Here is a 14,036-nt window from a genome sequence, read left to right on the forward strand (position 1 = left end):
GCTCAGGGGGACGGCAATGGGGAGCCCCTGTGCCCCCTCTTATGCCAATCTCTTCCTGGGCTGGTGAGAGGACACCCATATCTTTCCAGACCAGAACATGTGGTGGACAGACAAAGTATTGGTCTGGACACGGTACATCAACGACGTGTTTCTGGTCTGGAAGGGCGGGTCGGACGAGTTCAGTAGGTTCATCACTGAAATTAATGTGAACAACGTGGGCCTTCGGTTTACATCAGAGATTGACCCGAAAACAATTGCCTTCCTGGATGTGCGTGTTACGATTGATGGTGACAGGCTAACTGCCAACATGTTTAGAAAGACGACCGCTACCAACTCCCTCCTGCACTGGGATAGTCACCATCTGGCTCCCCTCAAACAAGGGATACCGAGGGGGCAATATCTCAGTGCACGGAGGAACTGCTCGGACAATCAAGCTTTTTTTAGTGAAGCAAGGAAATTACAATCAAGGTTCAAAGAAAGAGGTTACCCACAGAAACCCCTGAACCTAGCATTTAAACATGCAGTGGCACAGGATCGCACTAAACTATTGGTCCCGAAACCGAGAGATGCAGATAAAATGCAACCACCTCGCATCGTTTCTACCTATGATTCGGCCAATCAAGAGATGATGAAGGTGCTCAATAGATACTGGCCCATATTGCGGATGGACCACGATCTATCAGATATTTTAACGGAAAAACCATGTGTCTGTTACAGACTGGGCAAAAGCCTCAAAGACCGTTTGGTCCATAGCCACTACGCTCCCCCTACCAGGGAGGGCACATGGTTGGACCGCAAACCCCTAGGGATGTTCAAATGCGGGACCTGTAAAGCATGCAAATATATCTCTACGGCCAAAACCATAACATGCACAGCCACCGGACAGGTATTTGATATCAGGGACTTCTGCAGTTGTCGCAGTAAAGGGTCTATCTATATCTGCCAATGTCTCTGCCCCAAAGATTATATAGGGAAGACGATAAGGGAGCTATGTAGGAGAATTTGCGAACATGTCAATGATGTCATCAATAAAAAAGTCACTCCAGTAGCTTCTCATATCAATGATGTACATGGAAGGGATCCTCTTTGTCTAAAATTCTCAGTTTTGGAGCTCATACCACCCTCACCCAGAGGTAGGAACTGGGACAATAAAATCCTGCAGAAGGAATGTGTGTGGATACACAGATTTCGATCTCAGGCACCCACAGGTATCAATGAAAGGCTGACATTCACCTGTCGACCGACTCTGTCCGTGATATCCCTATTCCATTTTTATAAGCCGAGCATCATGTGACTTAAGAAATGTACTGAAGATTAGACCACATGCGTAAAGCATGAAATATAATGTTGTATCGGATTGGACACTAGTGATTCATTATTGGATTACTGTCCTGAGGTAACCATGCACCTTGGTTATCCTCCTTAAGGATGTATACATCAAAATTAATTGTGAAGCATGCCGGTATGTGTATTTTTAAGCCTTCGCATCATGAGAACATCATATTCACATACATATGTATTCCGCTGTAGTAAATGTAAGGCATTGTATGAGCCCGGTGCCCAGTGTATGCTCCACTCTGCCCTCTTATATATGCTGGTAATGATGTGGGCAATATATAAAAGATATGCATATAAGACATACCTCCATAAATATGGAGGAGTCAGTATGACAAGTATTATGGTACATCATAAGATCATAAACTTGCTAAAATGCATTATAGCCACAACTATACATTAATTCATTACAGCATAATAGAGGATCCCAGGCTTGCCAAACTACATCATAACCCTGATTAAACTAAAGGTTTCTATGTTTGGACAGGATTTGGGCTCTGCCTGGTATCGATATAGTTGTCAGGAAGGAGATCATCGCATGGAGCGCACCGCACCTCACATGAATGCACACACAGGAACTGGAGGGAGGCCGGAAGACCGGAAGTCGCTCTTTGGAATGCATATGCGTTCCAGCACTCAGAAGGGCGGCAATGATCGCATAGCCCTGCCCTTAGGAACTAGTATTTCCGGTGGTTGGAACGCATATGCGTTCCAACAGCAGGAAATGGGACTAAGGTGGAATCAAATTAATTACCAGTGGCGTGATGCGGCGGTTCTTTTAAATACAGCCTGCACACCAGTGAGTAAATTGCCTACCAGGGGGATATAGAGCATAGGGGAGACTCCACCATGTGAGTATGGCATCTTTTCAACCAGAGGTCTTTGATTTTTCTGTGTCTACTGAGCGCTAGTATCAATGCTCAAAGCTGATGATGTACCTTATTTTCAGTATGGGTTCTGTCAAGTAATCATGGCAGGGGAATAACAGAGAATTAACTAACTGTGGTCCACCCTATCTACTGAATCGTAAGTCTGCACTTACCAGTGATTTCATATACATCTAGATGTTCAAACACTGAAATTGACCGTGGTTTATAATTGTTTCCTGCCCCATATAGGATGTGGATAACATTATCTGTACTGGATGGAGTCCGAAGCAGGCATAAGTATCATTGATATAAACATATCCCCCTGTTTCAATTTTAACCATATGTAGAGCGTTTATTTCACTTGTGCGATCTGGCTTTTCAGCTGGCACATATCTTGGAGCACCTTTCCTATGTGACGCGGTCTTGCACCGGCACCTATTTAGTCACATATAAAATATTGTATAGATTAACTGTCTAACTACACCTCCTGATGATCCCACAGTATTTACGTGGGTGAAACGCGTTGAGGTAACTGAGGCTTATGACTATAATGTCAACCCTGACTACATGTATTTTTGTGTTTGTCTGTACCATGTTCTGTGTTTCTTTTCCTTTTTTCTTTTCCCATCCAGTTTACTCATATACAGTAGTTGGTAATTTATTATCCATATCTCACACCTGGGATAACTGTCTACCATTTCTGCGACACCCCCATAGGGAACAGGAAGTGTTAGCAGTATAGGTACGCGGACAGGGGGCCTCCACCATTAGGAGCCCTCCCTGGGCTGAGGTTTTAGGATAGGGGTAGATTTAGGGACAAACTCTCTCATACCCCAGGCTAATTTTCATTCTGGATGTGGTTATCGGTCACTTAATTAATTTTTGTTTGTACACCAAATAGTTTGGATCTAGCGGACCCTTTTGGGATCCTTTTAACGCATACCAATAAAGTAACTTTTAGGGGTTTAATTGTTCAATGCTGGATATTATGTGATAAATCTCAATTGATGATTATTGTGAGCATATATACGTTTGCTATTGTATATATGGTATTGTTAATAGAGCATACAATAATTATGTATTTACCAATATCATCAATATAAGTTAATGACATTGGAAGGCAAGTGAGTTTTTTAAACCAATAATGACACCACCTTTTTTATGGTGAGCATGTGCAAAATAAATATGGGGAAATATAGAGTGGTAAAATCTTGAGTGTTGGTTTAGGTGAGATTCCTGGAGACAAAAGATGTTGCAGTTCTGTCTCCTGACTTCTGACCAAAGCATAGAAGGTTTAAAAGGACTGTTAAGTCCCTTCATGTTTATTGTCATCATTTTAACCACCATATTGATAAATAAAAATGTAGTATCTTAAAATGAGACATTTATGTACATAAAGTGGTTGTGCGTAAAAGTTGTCCAACCTGACATTGGAGGTAGATAGAGTACTATGTCTTTTTGTAATGAAGATGAGTAGCTTTATGAAATCTTTATACAAGTCCTCCTATAATGCAAAGAAAAAAGGGGCTCAGTAAGTACATTTCCATGTGAAGGTGCACGTTGCTATGGCTGAAAACACAAAGAAAAAAAATACAATGCAACAGCACTCTGCAAATCAAATAACGCTTATTAAGTCAATTTGAGATTCTTGGCAAATACATTAATTATTTGGGCCCGTCTGATCTCTGTAAGATGGGAACATGACACTAAATTCTACCTGTTATGTGCCATGATGACTACTATAAAATTCATGGAGTGTAGGTTCCACATGCATGCTGGCCCACCTTAATCCAGGGAATGCAAGTACCAACATGCATGCCAAACCAACTCCACGCCTTTCCTGGTGCCAGATGGCCCCCAACGAATGCAATGAGAGTCCTCATATGATGAGTTTGAAACTTTCCCTTTAAGAAAACTAAGCCAAACAAAAAACATAAACAAAACACAAGATCCAACCTGGTTCAGAGAAAACAAAAGGTTATGCATTCTGCTATATCCACTGAGTAGGAGAGCGAGACAGTTAAGTGAATTAGGCAACACTGGTGAAGCAACACTGTATTGGAGTGCCTTGGTCACATTGTAAATGTAGATAAGGTATTACTGAAAAATGAGTTTCCTGATCTTCTCAAGGGTTCTTGTCTCCAAATTTAGATCATTCCCAGGTTAGGGTAGTGGGTTTCTTCCTAGGAGGAGAATCCGGGTGGTCTTTATCTTTATGTTCTTCTTTTGGTAACAACCAAAAAACCGAACACACATAAATTACATTAACATTGACAATGTTAGCTATTTTGCACATGCATTATTGTTAAGAGTATTGCCTTGTGGGTTGGACTTATACTGTGGATTGCATATTGAGGACGTTTGTTCCCTATGTATATGCTTACAACAGCGCAACCAAACTGCCTGACATTATATGTAATTAGTGGCATGGTGTGGTAGCTACCTATGGGACTAAATATTGGATTGTAATGTGCAATAGGCCAAATGATACCAAGACCTACCAGTGCCTACTGCCTCTTGGTTAGGTCATACTTGGGACTGGGAGTGTCTTTATGACACACCTGTGTTGATCAGTATCTCCAACATTGCTGTTTTTATACTTTATACTTTAATTCATTAAATAATAATATAAAGACTAGTGTTGCTCGAGCATCCGAGTATAATGGAAGTCAGTGGGAGAACCCGAGCATTAAACCAGGCACCCCCTGCTCTGAAGAGGGGAGGTTTCCTGGTTCATAGGAAAAGGTCAGAAAGGGATGGAAACACCACCGAAATGGTTCGGGAACAGCATGGGGGAGGATGTCTGGATGCATCTTGGACTCCCAGGTCGCTGCTGGGAACGATGTTGTCCTAGTAGTACGTCACTTTTACAAACTGACATTAATACGCAAAAAAACGAAGATAAAATCGATTTTAGAGGAAAAATTGTTAGGAAACATACTATCCTGTATATTTACTTGTATATAAAGTGCAAGTGCTGCCAAAAATTACAAGGAGGAGGCACTCCGATACAACCTGTATATCACTTAAAGGAGGGCCTCATTCACATTGTGGTACAATTGTTCAGGTAGTGGGACTCCTATACTCATAAAGCCTATGCACTATAAGAGAAAGGGCTGCCAAAAATTACAAGGAACCGGCACTACAATACACCCTTTGTTACACATAAAGGAGGGCATCATACACAGCCTTGAAAAATTATGATTGATGGCATACTGGTGACCCTCAAAAACATTTGTAGCAAGGGCCTGCTGATCTAACCATCTAAAAAATTATGGGCGAGGGCCTGTTGCTTCTTTGGTGACTCTAGATAACCTGGGCCCGATCGCACGTACCCGTGACAGCGACGATCAATTTGGATGTCTGCTTTCGATGTTATTTTGAGAGCGAACCACGGTGACCATGGGTAACTGGGAATCAGGGTTTGAGTCCAGGGAAAGGGAGCCTGAGAAACCACTTCCAAGCAAAGCAGCATGCGCACAAATTACCTATTAGGTATAATTAGGTGAGGGCCTGCAGGGGAGCTGACCCTGTAAAAGATTGCAGGTGAGGGCCTGCTGGTGAGCTGACTCTCTAAAAAACTTATATGCAAGGGCCTGCAGGTGTGTTGACCCTATAAAACATTGTAGGTGAGGGCCTGCTGGTGAGCTGACCTTCTAAAAATTTATACGCGAGGGCCTGCAGCTGAGCTGACCCTGTAAAACATTGTAGGTGAGGGCCTGCTGATGAGCTGACCCTCTAAAAAATTATATGTGAGGGTCTGCTAGTGAGCTGAGCCTGTAAAACATTGTAGGTGAGGGCCTGCTGGTGAGCAGACCCTCTAAAAAATTAGATGTGAGGGCTGGCTGGTGAGCTGACACTGTAAAACATTGTAGGCGAGGGCCTGCGCTGACCCTGTAAAACATTGTAGGTGAGGGCCTGGCCTTGTGACACTAGGCCGCGCTTCAAGGTGAGGGTGCTGGCAGGTGTCATGAAACTGTCCCAGGCTTTGGAGAGTGTTGCCCTGCCTCTGTTGGAACTGCTATGTGTTCCCCTTGTCTCCCCTCATCGGTTGGCCAAGGAACTATGGACTCTGCCGCCAGCTTTGTCGGATGGAAATATTTGGAGCAACTTTTCAACAAGGATCTTTTGGTATTGCACCGTTTTGCTCGTCCTCTCCACCAGAGGAATGAGAGATGAGAAGTTCTCTTTGTAGCGGGGTTCGAGAATCGGGAACAACCAGTAATCAGTGTTGTCTAAAATGCGTAAATGCGCGGGTCGCTGGAAAGTCAGCCATGTGTGCCAAAGTACCAACAGGCAAGACTTCGTAGTCATCATCAGAACGATCACTCTCGATATCCTCATCCTCTTCTTCTGCCCATCCACGCTGAACAGATGGAATTAATCTTCCATGGGTACTACCCTCTGTAGCAGAGGCAACCGTCTCCTGCTCCTCCTCCTCTTCATTGTCCAATCCGCACTGAGAAGACGAACTGAGGGTGGTCTGGATATCACCTTGTGTAATGTCTTCCCCCATTTCCACCTCTTCCACATGCAAAGCGTCGTGCTTAATTGTGAGCAGCGAGCATTTAAGTAGACACAGAAGTGGGATGGTTACACTGATAATAACGTGATCGCCACCATCTGTGTTGATTTCTCAAAGTTTCTAAAAACCTCACAGAGGTCAGACATCCATGCCCACTCCTCGCTTGTGAATAGAAGAAGCTGACTGAAAAGGCGACGACCATGTTGCAGCTGGTATTCCACTACTGCCCTCTGCTGCTCACAAAGCCTGGCCAACATGTGGAACGTTGAGTTCCAGTGCGTGCTAACGTCGCACAACAGCCTGTGAGCTGGCACGTTAAAGTGCTGCTGTAGCAGCTTTGACAGACCGGCTGAAGCTGTCGATGACTTTCGCAAATGTGCACACACGTGGCGCACCTTCACCAGTAGCTTAGGAAAATTGGGGTAGGTTTTGAGAAACCGCTGAACCACTAAGTTTAAGACGTGGGCTAGGCATGGGATGTGTCTGAGCTTGCTGAGCTCCAAAGTTGCCACCAAGTTACGGCCATTATCATACACAACCATGCCTGGTTCTAGGTTGAGTCTAGTCTCTTGTCCCCTGCCACAGCTCTGTGGTGGTGTGCTGTTTGTCCCCTAAGCTTATCAGCTTCAGCTCGGCCTGTTGCCGCTTCCCCACTGCAGTGCTGCACTGCTTCCAGCTACCGACCGATGACTGACTGGTGCTGCACGCAGATAATTCTCAGGTGGAAGTGAAGGAGGAGGGGGCAGAGTAGGAGAAATGTGAGTTGGAGCCACTGACATAGGTGCTGGTGGAAACACTGATCGACGTAGGGCCCGCAATTCTTGGAATTGATAGCACCTGTGCCATCCTAGGGTATGACTCGCTCCCGGCCTCCACAACATTCACCTAGTGTGCCGTCAGAGAAATGTAGTGTCCCTGGCCGAATGCACTTGTCCATGTGTCCGTGGTTCAGTGGACCTTCCCAGTAACTGCGTTGGTCAGGGAACGCGTGTTGTTACGGGACACATGTTGGTGTAAGGCGGGCACGGCACACCTTGCGGGGCTGTGGAAGGCCTCAGTGCCCACAAGCCTAAATGGCAACATTTCCAGGGCCAGTAATTTGGAAAGCTGCGCATTTAGTGCTTTGGCCTGTGGGTGGGTGGCTGGGTATTTGCGCTTGCGTTCATATGCCTGGGGTAAGGACATTTGGATGCTGCACTGGGACACGGAAGTGGATGTGGTCGCTGATGGTGCTTGTGAAGGTCCAAGTGCAGGGTCTGCGTCTTGGACAGGTGATTGGCCAGCACGCAACACCGGGGAAAAGGAGGCAGTGGTGGGACCTGCAGGCACAGATTATGGAACCAGACAATCAGCCCACCTATTACGGTGCCTTGATGCCATGTGGTGGATCATGCTGGTGGTGGTGAGGTTGCTAGTGTTCACGCCCATGCTCATTTTTGTATGGCACAGGTAGAAAATTACAATTCTTTTGTCGCCTGCACTTTCCTCAAACTGCGGAATACCTACCCCATGGCAAGATTTTTGCAATGGGGTGCTCCGGGGAACAGTTGCGGGCCTGTTTAGTGTGCTTGCCTTCTTCCTTTTGCCACCCCACTGCCTCTTCCAGCCTGTTGCGGTGCTGTAGATCCCTTCCCCTCTGTACTGCTGTCCTCGCTCGGTTTTCCACCTTTCAAGGTTGGGTCAGTGACTTTATCATCCACCACCTCCTCTTCCACTTCCTCACTCTGCTCATCCTCCTGACTTGTTGACCTAATCACAACCTCAGTGATTGACAACTGTGTCTCTTCCTCTTCCTCATTACCATCTTAGGAGGACGCCGCTGCAGTTGGAAAGAAGGCTGTAAGTTTTGCTGGGCTAGTTGCTTTTTTCTTTCCTCTAGTCATCACTCCGGTGTCTGAAGCTCTTTAGAAGGATTCTTAGAAAGATATAGGTCGAGCAGTGGGCGAATTATTGCCCTATTCTTTGTGCCGTTAGTGACCTTAGCACGGAGCCCTTGTGTCACACGTCCTCTCCCGGCATCCGGCCACACCCCCATTTGGTATTTTTATGTCCATACACAAACTGTACCATAAATGTATAACATCATTTTTTTTTTTTTTTTTTTTTTTAATTATATTTTTATTGAATTTTCAATATACAAAAGGTAACAAGGGGTACCAAGGCATAAGCTCGTAGGCTACATCAAAGTGCAATAACATACAGAGTGGCATTATAGCAATCAAGGCCATACAACACAGCACATGGGTTCGCAATCATGACCTACATAGGAGGCTTAAGACATAACCAGCTGGTATTGGGAGGTGAAATTATAGTGAGTGTGATGCTAGTCGTTCAGGGAGGCAATAACACCAGAAATCATGGTAACACTTGCTTACTTTTATATTAGGAACCGTTTACTGGGGCACCAGAAGTATTAAAGAGGCAGTAAGGGAAACTGTCTGTGCTCACCAAGGTAAAGGAAGAGAAATTAGACATTAGTTGAGCTCTGACTTTTCGGGGCCCTATAGTTGGACCATTTGCTCCATTTTTTAAGGAACATTATGTGAGTACGAGTTTCCCAGGAAGAAAGTTCTTCAAATCTGTGAATCTGGTCGATCTTTTGGATCCACTGCTCTATAGGGGGGGTTGTCGATTGGAGCCAATATTTGGGGAGTTGGAGGCGAGCCGCAAGTATCATTTGTGAAAATACAAACGGTTGCTTGGGGGTCTCCTTTCCCTGAGCGAGGGAGAGAAGTGCAATTTGAGGGGAAGGTTGGATCGAAGAACCGCAAACCCTGTTGGCCAATGAGAATATCTCACACCACCATTTGTATATGGGCGGACATGTCCACCAAATGTGTAGGAAAGTTCCCTTCTCCCTCTGACACCTCCAGCAGGCCTCCGACGTAGACCCAGTATATTTTGCTGTCTTCTCCGGTGTATTGTACCACCTAGTGAGGATTTTGTAACCGTTTTCCTGAATTCTAACACATCGGGAAGCTTTGTGTGGAGCCTCTAATAATTTAGGCAATGACGCGAAAGGGATTGTGACATTTAAGTCTAACTCCCATTGCCTAATAAAAGAAGGCTTAGCTAACATGGGAGGTAGACGTAGCCTACTGTATATCTGCGAGATAAGCTTTCTGGGTAGGGTTTGTGAGGTAATCAAAGCCTCCAACCAGACCAAAGGACGGAGGAGGTCGCCCACTGCGATATGCTGTTTAATGTAGGCTCTGAGGTACGTCACCGAGAAAAAATCTCTTGGGTGAGGGTTTAGCAGGACATTTGTATCCTCCAAGTCCATCCATACTCCAGCTGGTAGGGCCAGGGATGCTATTGGTTTTGTGGAGGAAATCAGTTCTATGGAAGTTGAACCCCTTAAGGGAGGGGGAGCTGTGTTAATGACATCTGCTATGGTTAGCAAGGGCGATGGGAATGGGATTGAGCAGTGCATGGATGACAACCATCTCCACGCCTCCAGAGTAGCCCGAAGGATCGGATAATGACACATGCGGCCAGGAAAGACCGTCTTATTTCCCAAGATAAGTGCTCTAGGTGAACCATCTAGGATACCCAGCTCCATCTGGACCAGAGCCGAGGCGGGGGAAGGGCTCAACCATGCTATTGCGCGTGAAAGAAGGATAGCCTTCCCATACAACTCGGGGTCTGGAAGGCCTATTCCCCCTGCGTGTCTGGGCTTGGTGAGGAGGGCGAACGAGAGTCTCGCCTTTTTTCCACTCCAGATAAATGCCCTAAACTTTCTAGTAATTTCATCATAATAGTGTTTAGGAACAGGAATGGGAAGGGCTTGCTGTAAGTAGGTCAGCCTAGGGAGTATCAAGGAGGAAAGGAGGTTTTTGCGACCAAACCAAGAGAGCGTGGGGTTAGTGCGGGCTAGATTATCAATTGATTCAATAAGTGACTTTTTCAGGGGAGTATAATTGAGAGAAAAAAGGTTGTTTATATCTGGGCTGATCTTAACCCCCAAAAACGTTATGGTAGGGGAGGACCAATTAAATGGGAAGCGGGACATCAATTGATTCTTAGTTGTCTGCAGGATCCCTGAGCAAAGGGCGACTGTTTTGTTAGCATTCATTTTAAAATCTGATATGGCGCTGTATGTGTTGAGGTGAAATTGAATTCGCGGAAGGGACGTTTTTGGGTTTACCGTCATCATTAATACATCATCTGCAAAAGCAGCGACTTTTTGTTCCTTACCCCCAACACATAGACCCATGATCTCTCTGTCAAGTCTTATAGTTGCCAGCAGCGGTTCGAGTGCTAAAATAAATAAGAGGGGCGAGAGTGGGCAGCCCTGACGGGTCCCATTCCCAATAGCAAAGGGAGCAGATGAGGTTCCGTTTACTAGAACTGAGGCAGTGGCATGTTCGTACATTGAAAATGTTGCTTTGATGAAAGGATCAGGCAAACCAAAACTCGGCAAAACTTGCCTTAGGTATGACCATTTCACCCTGTCGAATGCTTTCTCAGCATCCGTGCTGAGTAAAAGCAAAGGGGAGGATATATGTTTAGCATGGCAAAGAGTGTTAATCACTCTGGCAGTGTTGTGTTTGCCTTCTCTGTTTCTAACAAAGCCCACTCGGTCCCCATGGACAATCTGAGGGAGCAGTAGCGCCAATCTATTGGCTAGCATTTTTGCCAGAAGCTTGAGATCCACATTTAGGAGGGAGATGGGCCTATAGTTAGAACATAGTTTAGCATCTTTCCCCTCTTTTGGAATTAGGGTGATATTGGCGGCCGTCATATCCCGTGAAAGAGGAATGCCTTTTAAAGACTGATTACAAACTTTAAGGAGATGGGGGAGAAGGAGTTCCTGAAATGTTTTGTAATAGGTCAATGGGAGTCCATCCGGGCCCAGACTTTTCCCAGTTGGCATCTGCTGTATCGCTTTTTTGAGCTCATTTAGAGAGAAGGGGGCTTCTAAGCTCTTTTTTTGGTCTATGGAGATATTAGGTAGTTTGGCGGCTGCTAGAAATGATGATGTGATTGGGGCTTGAGTTTCGGGGTTCGTTGTTGTGGGAAGGTTGTAGAGAGCCTTGTAGAAGGAGCGGAACTGGGCTGCAATCTGGTCGACCAAAAATATTGGGGTCCCATCCTCTGAGGAAAGCTGGTGGACATAGTTCGCCGACCTCCTCCCTTTAACCCTGTTCATCACAATCTTGGTGGCTCTGTCCCCGTGTGCGAAAAATTTGTGCTGGGCGTTTATGTAATATTTGGCTGTTTTAGATGCAAGGAGGGTTTTTAGTTTGGCCCTGCATTCCGATAGCTCCTGGTGCTTGGTGCTAGTGGGATTATATTTATGTTGGGACTCAAGTTTCTGGATATTAACTAGAACATTGTCTATTTCTTTTTCCCTCATTTTTTTGCGGTACGTACCTATGTTTATGAGATGTCCCCTAATTACCGGTTTGTGGGCGTCCCACATAGTATTAGCTGATAGTTCGGGGCTTTCATTTAGGGAGAAGTATTCAGTAAGATGCTTGGTGATTTGTGTAACTGAGTCCTCATAGCCCAGAAGGGATTCATTTAATCGCCAGTTAAAGCACTTAGGTGTTGTATTAGGGGCCAGAACCTTGATATATATTGGGGAGTGGTCAGACATATGGATTGAGCCGATAGTGGCCTCCCTGCACAGGTAGATGTGTTCTTTGGATATAAACAAGTAATCCAACCTGTGGTAGGTGCCGTGTGTTGGGGAATAGGGATGAGCGAACTCGAACTGTATAGTTCGGGTTCGTACCGAATTTTGGGGTGTCCGTGACACGGACCCGAACCCGGACATTTTCGTAAAAGTCCGGGTTCGGGTTCGGTGTTCGTCGCTTTCTTCGCGCTTTTGTGACGCTTTCTTGGCGCTTTTTGAAAGGCTGCAAAGCAGCCAATCAACAAGCGTCATACTACTTGCCCCAAGAGGCCATCACAGCCATGCCTACTATTGGCATGGCTGTGATTGGCCAGAGCACCATGTGACCCAGCCTCTATTTAAGCTGGAGTCACATAGCGCCGCCCGTCACTCTGCTCTGATTAGCGTAGGGAGAGGTTGCGGCTGCGACAGTAGGGCGAGATTAGGCAGATTAACTCCTCCAAAGGACTTGATTAACTGATCGATCTGCAGCTGTGGATCATTGAGCTGCTGATCCTCAATTGCTCACTGTTTTTAGGCTGCACAGACCGTTTGTCAGTCTCATTTTTCTGGGGTGATCGGCGGCCATTTTGTGTCTTGTGGTGCGCCAGCACAAGCTGCGACCAAGTGCATTTAACCCTCAATGGTGTGGTTGTTTTTTGGCTAAAGCCTACATCAGGGTGAAGCTGTCACACCAAGTGCATTTAACCAGCAATAGTCTGTTCATTTTTTGGCCATATACAAAATCAGGGGCAAGCTGCGCCTGTCACCAAGTGCATTTAACCCTCAATGGTGTGGTTGTTTTTTGGCTAAAGCCTACATCAGGGTGAAGCTGTCACACCAAGTGCATTTAACCAGCAATAGTCTGTTCATTTTTTGGCCATATACAAAATCAGGGGCAAGCTGCGCCTGTCACCAAGTGCATTTAACCCTCAATGGTGTGGTTGTTTTTTGGCTAAAGCCTACATCAGGGTGAAGCTGTCACACCAAGTGCATTTAACCAGCAATAGTCTGTTCATTTTTTGGCCATATACAAAATCAGGGGCAAGCTGCGCCTGTCACCAAGTGCATTTAACCCTCAATGGTGTGGTTGTTTTTTGGCTAAAGCCTACATCAGGGTGAAGCTGTCACACCAAGTGCATTTAACCAGCAATAGTCTGTTCATTTTTTGGCCATATACAAAATCAGGGGCAAGCTGCGCCTGTCACCAAGTGCATTTAACCCTCAATGGTGTGGTTGTTTTTTGGCTAAAGCCTACATCAGGGTGAAGCTGTCACACCAAGTGCATTTAACCAGCAATAGTCTGTTCATTTTTTGGCCATATCCCAGTCTAATTCTGTCACTAAATCCATACCGGTCACCCAGCGCCTAAATACTAGGCCTCAAATTTATATCCAGCTAAATCTGTCCCTAGTGCTGTAGCTGGGCGAGTTATTTAGTGTCCGTTCAAGCACATTTCTTGTTCTGGGTTGAAATACAATTCCCAATTTAGCAATTTCATAATTTAGTGGTTCCTGCTATATCAGAGCTATTTGAAATCTATCCCAAAAAGGGTATATAATATTGAAGGTGCACATTGGGTCATTCAGAATAACTTCACACACACCCGCTACTGTGTATTTCCAAGTCTAATTCTGTCACTAAACCCATACCTGTCACCCAGCGCCTAAATACTAGGCCTCAAATT

The sequence above is a fragment of the Bufo gargarizans genome, chromosome 1 (genome assembly GCF_014858855.1).
Source record: "Bufo gargarizans isolate SCDJY-AF-19 chromosome 1, ASM1485885v1, whole genome shotgun sequence".
In the NCBI taxonomy this organism is placed as follows: Eukaryota; Metazoa; Chordata; class Amphibia; order Anura; family Bufonidae; genus Bufo; species Bufo gargarizans.